The following is a 9,406-nucleotide window of genomic DNA, read 5'->3' as shown; positions in this document are numbered from 1 at the left end:
CTTTTTTGGAAATTGCCTCAGTTTTTTCTCCAGAGATTTTCTCCTCTGAGAAATTCTCTTTCTGACCATGGTGGATTATGCATCCTTTTTGTGAAGGTCCTGTAGGTTGAACCGGGTGTGGCTTAGGCTTTGTGTGAAGTCGTCGGACAAGATGGTAATGGGTTTTAAAGATGTTGTCATAGTCAGGTTCATTTATGGTTGGCTGCTGTGGAGGAATGTAAGTGGGTGTGTACATGGGGTACTGTGGTGGATATAAGGCTAATGGATCTGTGGCCAAAGCTTGTGGCTTGGGTTGTCTGGCTTGATCTTGTTCGATCTGTCTGATCTGGGCCTTGATACGGGTAAGCTCTTGGTCCTTTTTTTGGAATTCTGGGCCAAAATAATGGGTTTGGATGTAAGCCTTTAGGTCTTGGTCGAGTTTTTGGGCTTGTGTGGTCAGTCTATTTTTTAGCTCCTCAACTTGTGTTTGGACTGAGTATACTTGTGAGGACAGGTTGTCTGTCTTTTCAACGAGTGTTTCCAAGGTGTGGTCGATTCTCAACAGGACTTTGTTTTGGCTAACAGCATTTCGTTGCCAATTCAGACCTCATCTTGAGGTGAAGTTGACTGGACTCCTTGTGGGTTACTCTTTTGGGGCTATGTTGGCCGTCGAGTAATCCTTTGACTGTCAGTGGAAACCTGTAGAGGAGGAAACTCTTGTTCATAAGGCTTGAGAGTTGCTATGCATGGTACAGCAATAGGATCTGAGAACTGGGGCCTAAGGATCTTCTTTTTTTTCTTCCTTAGATAAAGCCTTGGTGCTTCCTCAGGTTCATCTGGTGGGTAGAACTTTGGAGGAGCAGTACAGCTCTGCTTCCTGTTCTTCTTGGACTTCTTCTTTTTGTAGTAGTCCTCATCTTCTGATTCTCCCCAAGCATCGCAGTCGCAATCTGAGTCACACATATTGTGATCAACATCCCATATGAAATGGCCATTGACGTGTGAGACATAGACTGGCTTTCCTTCCTCATAGTAGTGAATTGGGGGATCATCTTGATTGCTGGTATGTTGAACAGTGAGAGGAGAGATCATATAGATCCTCCTAGAGGATGACTGCCTAGAAAAGATGGTCGTCCTTCTGTTCCTGGCCTTTGAAAACCGTTCTGACTGTTCCGTCAGTCTCTCGCGTGACCACTGTGGTGATGTTGTTTGAACATCAGGAGTGCTTTGTGGAAAGCTTCTCATAGTTAGTAATCCATTCTAATGGCACTATGGCCGCAAGCTCATCTGGAGGAATCATCCTTGGAATGTTAACTATGGCCGGACCATGGTTCCTGTCTGTGAACATCAAAAGAGCATCATGGGTGGTGTTTGGAAGATTCAGATCCAAGGCATGATCTTGGATTCTGTACAACACTTGGTGATGGAGCGTCGCCTGTTCAGCACTGGCGTCTTGTGTAACACCAATCAACTGAATTTGTATCCGGATCCTTTGGGAAAGGGTCGGATCTGTAAGCCTGATAGTGAAATCTGGCGAGATTGTGAGAATTACACTTCCATTAGTAAGAGTGGATACAAGTGCTCCAATAAGCGCATGTTGGTATTCTTTGAAAGTAGTATCTAAAAGTGCAATCTTTGCGGTAACAGGTAGTCCTTTTCTGCCATGTAAGGTCAGAATCATCCTTATAGCTCCAAGGTGCAAGTGAGTGTATCCTTGTGACAAGTATTCACGAATGAGTTCTTGAGGGATCTCAATCGTAACATACTGTTCTGCAAAGGTGGCTTGAAGACCACACTGTTGTAAACGGGAAGTTTGAATCACTTCCTTAACAGGAGGTGATGATTCTCTTCTTATGAGGTGGCGAATACTAAACTGCTTTTTTCGGTGGTAGAAAGAGTATGGATTTATGAGAGGTTGTTGAGTAGCAGGATTTTTGAGTCTTCTGGTACATGGGTGATTTCGACAAGGTTTTCTATCTTGTTGGATAGGGTTTTATGGACAGATGGTGGTAAACGATCAAGAGAAAGCTCTGTATTATAAAAGATAGGTTGGCTAGATTCAGGGTTTGACATGAATATTTCAAAGTCTCTCTTACTCTCTATCATCTCCAATATACCTTCTCTTTGCTTTAGTTCATTAGGCTCTGATACCACGGGGTGCATCCAGACGTACTTCTGAAAGAACATACCAAGGGACCAATACCTCTTGCCATCTCTATCCCGATTTCCCACTAAACTCATCTCAATTGGGGATTCAAGGGACCTTATGACAAGAGCGTCATGGATGCCGATATGTTCTTTCTTTCCAATACTGGAACTTCTCATGGATCGGATCAGTTTCATTTCTGATAGGCAGGATCCTCAAGAACGAGGCAAGCCTAGAGCATACGTGAAACTAGTAAGCAAAGATAAGCATATTGGAGACTCAAGATTTCAGAGAGAGAGAGATTTAGAGAGTATTCATGGTGAATATCTTACAATGGTTATATTGAAAGATCAAGTTCTGATTTTTACAATGGGAGAGCCCTCTATATATAGAGGCTCTTAGGTAGTGGAGGATAAGAAAGAATCTTATCCATCATTACAACAAGACAAACAACTTTAAGCAAACTACTCAAATACAGACACGTGGACTGCACTACTAAGAGATAAGAAGGAATCTTATCTTATGACAACTTTATCTCACATCACTCCTTTTTATGATTATAAAAGGACAAACTTACTTTATGTCACACCATATTTTACATGATTATAAAAGACAAAATACCATAATTACTTTTGGACATCATGGTTGTTGCTGGGTCCCATTCTTCACGGACTGTATTTCGTAATGGGCTCATGTTCATCAATGTCATCCACAAGGTTATGTGGTCCTTCTGTGTATTGATTCTCAGTGTCATCATCTTCAATTCCAGCATCCACATATGTAGGGCTTGGCAGTAGTGGATAGACCCTTGATCCTGGTTCTTCATCGTCAATGTTTCCATAGCCATACGTGGCTTGATCTACAAGAGGAGAATTCCATGGGTGTTCATTCTGGTGGAGTGGCGGGGTAGGATAAGTCACAGATGAAGCAAGAAAATTGGATTGGAATTCTCTTAATTCTTCTTGTATGGTCCTGAAGAGGAAGCTTCCTCTTCTGATGGAAGTGAGAGTCCTTCAATGGCTCCTGTGAGAACATCAACATTAGGGTTGTTGTGGAAGGTGAGATGTTTGGCCAGATTGTTGAGACAGTGTTTCTCATCTGTTGGCCATATCTTTGAATAACCAACAATGTTAAAGTTATTTCTGGTGTAGAGGATCTCATTACGATAGGCAAATAGCCTTCTTAAGACAAAGGCATAATAAAACCTGTGTCTCAACTTATCAGGGATGTTCCAAACGTCATGGTCTGTTAGTGCACTGAAGAGTTTTCCTCTCCAAAATGGAATGGGTGCAAACATCTTGAGAAGTTTCTCAAGATTTGTTCCTGAGAAGCTTTTGTCACAGAGAAACCTGTACATAGCAATTCCAGGAACTATGATGGCGCAATCATACTGGACAGTGAGCGCCCACATGAACCACAGCATTTCTTCAGGAATTTCACCTTTGATGATGGGTATGATATGATAAGGTGTTTTCGGGTGAAAGTGTTGAGGTTTTGCTGTGATTTGGGTAACGAGGAGGAGCCTGTGTAACCAGTAAAACAGGCATTCTTCAGCTAGGGTCTTGACCTCAGCAGCAGTCCTAGGTCGAAGGGAAAAAGGAAACGGTCCAGGTTCTCTTCTATAGAACTTGTGGTCTTGAGGGCAGTCTGGAAGAGGGAAGGTTGGTGGTGAAGCTCTATCCATGGCTAGGATGTGAAGAACTTTGGGAGGAAGTTCTTTGGTTGGTCTGGAAAGGTAGTCAGCTATGGTGTTGTGGTGTCCTTTGATGTGTCTTACTGTGAATTTATAGCGTGAAAACCAATCTTTCCATCTTAGAAGTTGTGAGTCTGGTAGTATTTTCCCTTTGGTATCCAGCATGGATGGAAAAGACGTATTGTCCATTTCCACAATGAAGTGATATGCACTCAAGTGAAAGCTGAACTTCTCGATTCCTCTTTTGACTGCAAGAATCTCCTTGTATGTAGCATGGTAGTGTTTCTCTGACTCCTTGAACTGTCCGCTAGCATGCGCACAGTAGTGTCTTGTTCCATCAATCTCTTCAAGGAGAACAGCTCCCCAGTAGTTGTCACTAGCATCAGTTTGCAGGATGCGTTGTCCATTGCTAGGAATCTTCAATGGTGGGGGTTTCTGTGCTACTTCTTTCAGGTGCTTGACAGCTGTCGTCTGTTCAGGACCCCAAGGTGGGGGTTGCTTTTTTAGTAGCTTTGACAATTGGCTTGTGTGTCTTGTCACATCCGGAATAAAGTCTCGGATGTAATTGATGATGCCTAAGAACTGTTGGACCTGCTTTGTTGTCAGGTGGTTATCAGGAAAACTTAACAGTTCCTTTGAGATGTGCTCTCCAGGCTGGAAAAACCCATTATTGAAAGTCATTCCCAAAAAATCAACTTGGGCTTGACCAATAAGGCTTTTCTTTTGAGATAGCATTATTCCATATTTTTCCACAATTTCAGTAAACTGAATCAGAAGGGCCTGATGAGTTGGGCCGTCCTTTGAGAACAGTAGGATGTCATCTATGTAGATGAGAGCTGAGTGGAGTATAGGCTCAAAGATTCTGATCATAGTTTTTTGGAATAATGATGGGGCTACCTTTAGTCCAAATGGCATGACAGTCCATTGATACTGAGCATCAGGTATGCAAAAGCCCGTTTTATATCTGTCTTTGGGGTGGATACCCAATTGCCAAAATCCTGCTTTGAGGTCAAACTTACTGAAAAGTTTAGCTTCACTAAGACGAGGAGTTATGGCGTCAATCCTTGGTAGTGGAAACTTGTTGTCTTGCAAGAAGAGGTTTAAGGGTTTGTAATCAATCACCAATCTCTTCTTTCCTCTGATCTGTTCAGACCTCTTTTCCACATAGAATGCTTGGCATGCCCAGTTGGAAGTTGTTGGTTCAATTAAACCTTGCTTTAGTAACGAAGCGCATTCTTCCTTTGCCAACTTCAGATCTTCAGGATTCATTCCTGAATGGGTTGCCTTGGTAGGATTGATGTCTTCATTCTTCTTGAAGGGCAATTGAATGAAGAACTCTTGATTCTTCCATAAAGGAAGAGGGTGATCAAACTTGTCATGACTGTCACAACAAGCTTTTAGTAACCTGTTCTGGATAGCCTCATAGTCGGGAGGAGCCTTGCTAATTTCATAAATGCCTCTGTTTTCGAGAAATGGCAAGAACTTCCTTTTGAATTTCAGACCTTCAGGCCATATTGACATCCCCTGCGTTTGGTAATATGCATCAAAACCAAACAGTACATCTTTCTCAGGGAGGTAGCTTCCCAGAACCTTCAGCCAAATCACCATTTCAGGAAATATTTGTAGCCCAACATTTCCTCTAGAAATATGGTCAATGGTAAATCTTCCTTGGCTGGCTGTTGTGTAGATCTTGTCATGAGGAGCCCATATTTCATCAGGTAACAGATTGGGCCTGCTACAGTTGCACAAGATCCTGTATCAAGCAGTGCTACGACCTTTTTTGGCACATCATACTTGGATGCCAAAAGTTTAAGTTTGAAGTGGGGTCGTTGAATTCCATCAATTCTTTTGGAATCTAAGATTCCTAGACATCCTCCTTCTGTGATCCACTGTTGAGGCGGAGCAGGTGCCATATAGTGGATTGGTCTGTAGTCATCATCAGAAAAACTATCTTCAGGATCATGAAGCATGTACTTCGTATACTCATCTGCTTCTGACTGTTCTTCAAGGATCGATTCAAGATCTTCATCATCTCGGGTTAAGACAGCATCTTGTAGAGATTGAAGCATCTTGATTTCTCTTTTGCTTGTCTGCTTCTTATTGGGACATTTCTTGGCAAAGTGCCCAGTTTGTCCACAAAGAAAGCATTTGTTAGTTCGCTTGTCCTTGAAAGTCTTTTTTCTGAAGAACCGTTTCTTTCCTCTGAACTTTCTTCTTCTGTTGAAATGGCCTTGATCGAAATCTGATCGTCTGGTTCTTCTGTAGTGGTGCTTCTTTTTTGTGTGGCAATCACATGAGTCTTTATCCTTGCATTTGATCTGCAGATAAGACTTGTTGCATGCTCCCTTTAGTTTAAGGGAATTCTTGGCTAGCTGTTTGAACAAGTCTTGCTGGTTGCAGAGCTTGTCAAGAGCTGCTAGAGCCAATTGATAGATTTCTCCGAAGGTTATCGTTGGAATATCCTTCTGGTAGATGGCCATTGTTCTTCGTATCTCTGGTAGGAGCTCTTTTGGAAGTGAAGCAAGATACACTTCCTTAAGTGTTGAATTGCTCTGTCCTCCAAGAGGGTAATATTTGGCCTGCATTCTTTTGAAATGTTTTTCCAGATCTTTCTTGTTAAGTGAACAGCATTTCATCTCATAGTATTCTTGGGAATTTCTCTGCTGGATAATCCCAATGTCTCCTAGGAATTCTCTATGCAATCTTCCTAGAAACTGAGCAGCACCTCCACCAGTGAGCTGCATTCGCTCATACTCACTTAGTGTGTTTATCCATTCTCTAAGATTACCGGTCATCCTGGTGACGAACTCAGAGAGTACTTGCTGGATATCTGCATTAGGACTGGACATCTTGGTATCAATCCAGGCTCCAAAATCATTCAACCTTTCTCTGTATTTGTGAGGAGGAAGGTTATCGAAAGTGAAATAATGGTTGCCTGCTTTCGTCTGAGTAGACTTAGTCTGTGGAGGAACAACATCATCCTCTTCTTCTACGACTATCCCTTCTCCTTCTTCTTCTGAGGTTGGGTTGGCCTGATCAACCATTGCTATTGCAGAAAGATCTGCAATTTGATCTTCCTCAGATGATTCTTCAACCGAAAAGTCTGACGAATCAGACGTTACTTCTTCAAACGAGTCACTTGAAGTGACGTCTGCATTAATCATTCCGATTGTCCTCTTTTCTGGTACCTCTTCTTCTTTTCCTTTGGAAATTGCCTCAGTTTTTTCTCCAGAGATTTCTCCTCTGAGAAATTCTCTTTCTGACCATGGTGGATTATGCATCCTTTTTTGTGAAGGTCCTGTAGGTTGAACCGGGTGTGGCTTAGGCTTTGTGTGAAGTCGTCGGACAAGATGGTAATGGGTTTTAAAGATGTTGTCATAGTCAGGTTCATTTATGGTTGGCTGCTGTGGAGGAATGTAAGTGGGTGTGTACATGGGGTACTGTGGTGGATATAAGGCTAATGGATCTGTGGCCAAAGCTTGTGGCTTGGGTTGTCTGGCTTGATCTTGTTCGATCTGTCTGATCTGGGCCTTGATACGGGTAAGCTCTTGGTCCTTTTTTTGGAATTCTGGGCCAAAATAATGGGTTTGGATGTAAGCCTTTAGGTCTTGGTCGAGTTTTTGGGCTTGTGTGGTCAGTCTATTTTTTAGCTCCTCAACTTGTGTTTGGACTGAGTATACTTGTGAGGACAGGTTGTCTGTCTTTTCAACGAGTGTTTCCAAGGTGTGGTCGATTCTCAACAGGACTTTGTTTTGGCTAACAGCATTTTCCGTTTGCCAATTCAGGACCTCATCTTGAGGTGAAGTTGACTGGACTCCTTGTGGAGTTACTCCTTTTGGGGCTATGTATGGCCGTCGAGTAATCCTTTGACTGTCAGTGGAAACCTGTAGAGGAGGAAACTCTTGTTCATAAGGCTTGAGAGTTGCTATGCATGGTACAGCAATAGGATCTGAGAACTGGGGCCTAAGGATCTTCTTTTTTTTCTTCCTTAGATAAAGCCTTGGTGCTTCCTCAGGTTCATCTGGTGGGTAGAACTTTGGAGGAGCAGTACAGCTCTGCTTCCTGTTCTTCTTGGACTTCTTCTTTTTGTAGTAGTCCTCATCTTCTGATTCTCCCCAAGCATCGCAGTCGCAATCTGAGTCACACATATTGTGATCAACATCCCATATGAAATGGCCATTGACGTGTGAGACATAGACTGGCTTTCCTTCCTCATAGTAGTGAATTGGGGGATCATCTTGATTGCTGGTATGTTGAACAGTGAGAGGAGAGATCATATAGATCCTCCTAGAGGATGACTGCCTAGAAAAGGATGGTCGTCCTTCTGTTCCTGGCCTTTGAAAAACCGTTCTGACTGTTCCGTCAGTCTCTCGCGTGACCACTGGTGGTGATGTTGTTTGAACATCAGGAGTGCTTTGTGGAAAAGCTCTCTCATAGTTAGTAATCCATTCTAATGGCACTATGGCCGCAAGCTCATCTGGAGGAATCATCCTTGGAATGTTAACTATGGCCGGACCATGGTTCCTGTCTGTGAACATCAAAAGAGCATCATGGGTGGTGTTTGGAAGATTCAGATCCAAGGCATGATCTTGGATTCTGTACAACACTTGGTGATGGAGCGTCGCCTGTTCAGCACTGGCGTCTTGTGTAACACCAATCAACTGAATTTGTATCCGGATCCTTTGGGAAAGGGTCGGATCTGTAAGCCTGATAGTGAAATCTGGCGAGATTGTGAGAATTACACTTCCATTAGTAAGAGTGGATACAAGTGCTCCAATAAGCGCATGTTGGTATTCTTTGAAAGTAGTATCTAAAAGTGCAATCTTTGCGGTAACAGGTAGTCCTTTTCTGCCATGTAAGGTCAGAATCATCCTTATAGCTCCAAGGTGCAAGTGAGTGTATCCTTGTGACAAGTATTCACGAATGAGTTCTTGAGGGATCTCAATCGTAACATACTGTTCTGCAGAGGTGGCTTGAAGACCACACTGTTGTAAACGGGAAGTTTGAATCACTTCCTTAACAGGAGGTGATGATTCTCTTCTTATGAGGTGGCGAATACTAAACTGCTTTTTTCGGTGGTAGAAAGAGTATGGATTTATGAGAGGTTGTTGAGTAGCAGGGATTTTTGAGTCTTCTGGTACATGGGTGATTTCGACAAGGTTTTCTATCTTGTTGGATAGGGTTTTATGGACAGATGGTGGTAAACGATCAAGAGAAAGCTCTGTATTATAAAAGATAGGTTGGCTAGATTCAGGGTTTGACATGAATATTTCAAAGTCTCTCTTACTCTCTATCATCTCCAATATACCTTCTCTTTGCTTTAGTTCATTAGGCTCTGATACCACGGGGTGCATCCAGACGTACTTCTGAAAGAACATACCAAGGGACCAATACCTCTTGCCATCTCTATCCCGATTTCCCACTAAACTCATCTCAATTGGGGATTCAAGGGACCTTATGACAAGAGCGTCATGGATGCCGATATGTTCTTTCTTTCCAATACTGGAACTTCTCATGGATCGGATCAGTTTCATTTCTGATAGGCAGGATCCTCAAGAACGAGGCAAGCCTAGAGCATACGTGAAACT

The sequence above is a fragment of the Arachis hypogaea genome, chromosome 4 (assembly GCF_003086295.3).
Source record: "Arachis hypogaea cultivar Tifrunner chromosome 4, arahy.Tifrunner.gnm2.J5K5, whole genome shotgun sequence".
NCBI lineage: Eukaryota > Viridiplantae > Streptophyta > Magnoliopsida > Fabales > Fabaceae > Arachis > Arachis hypogaea.
This window is presented reverse-complemented; position numbering follows the sequence as displayed.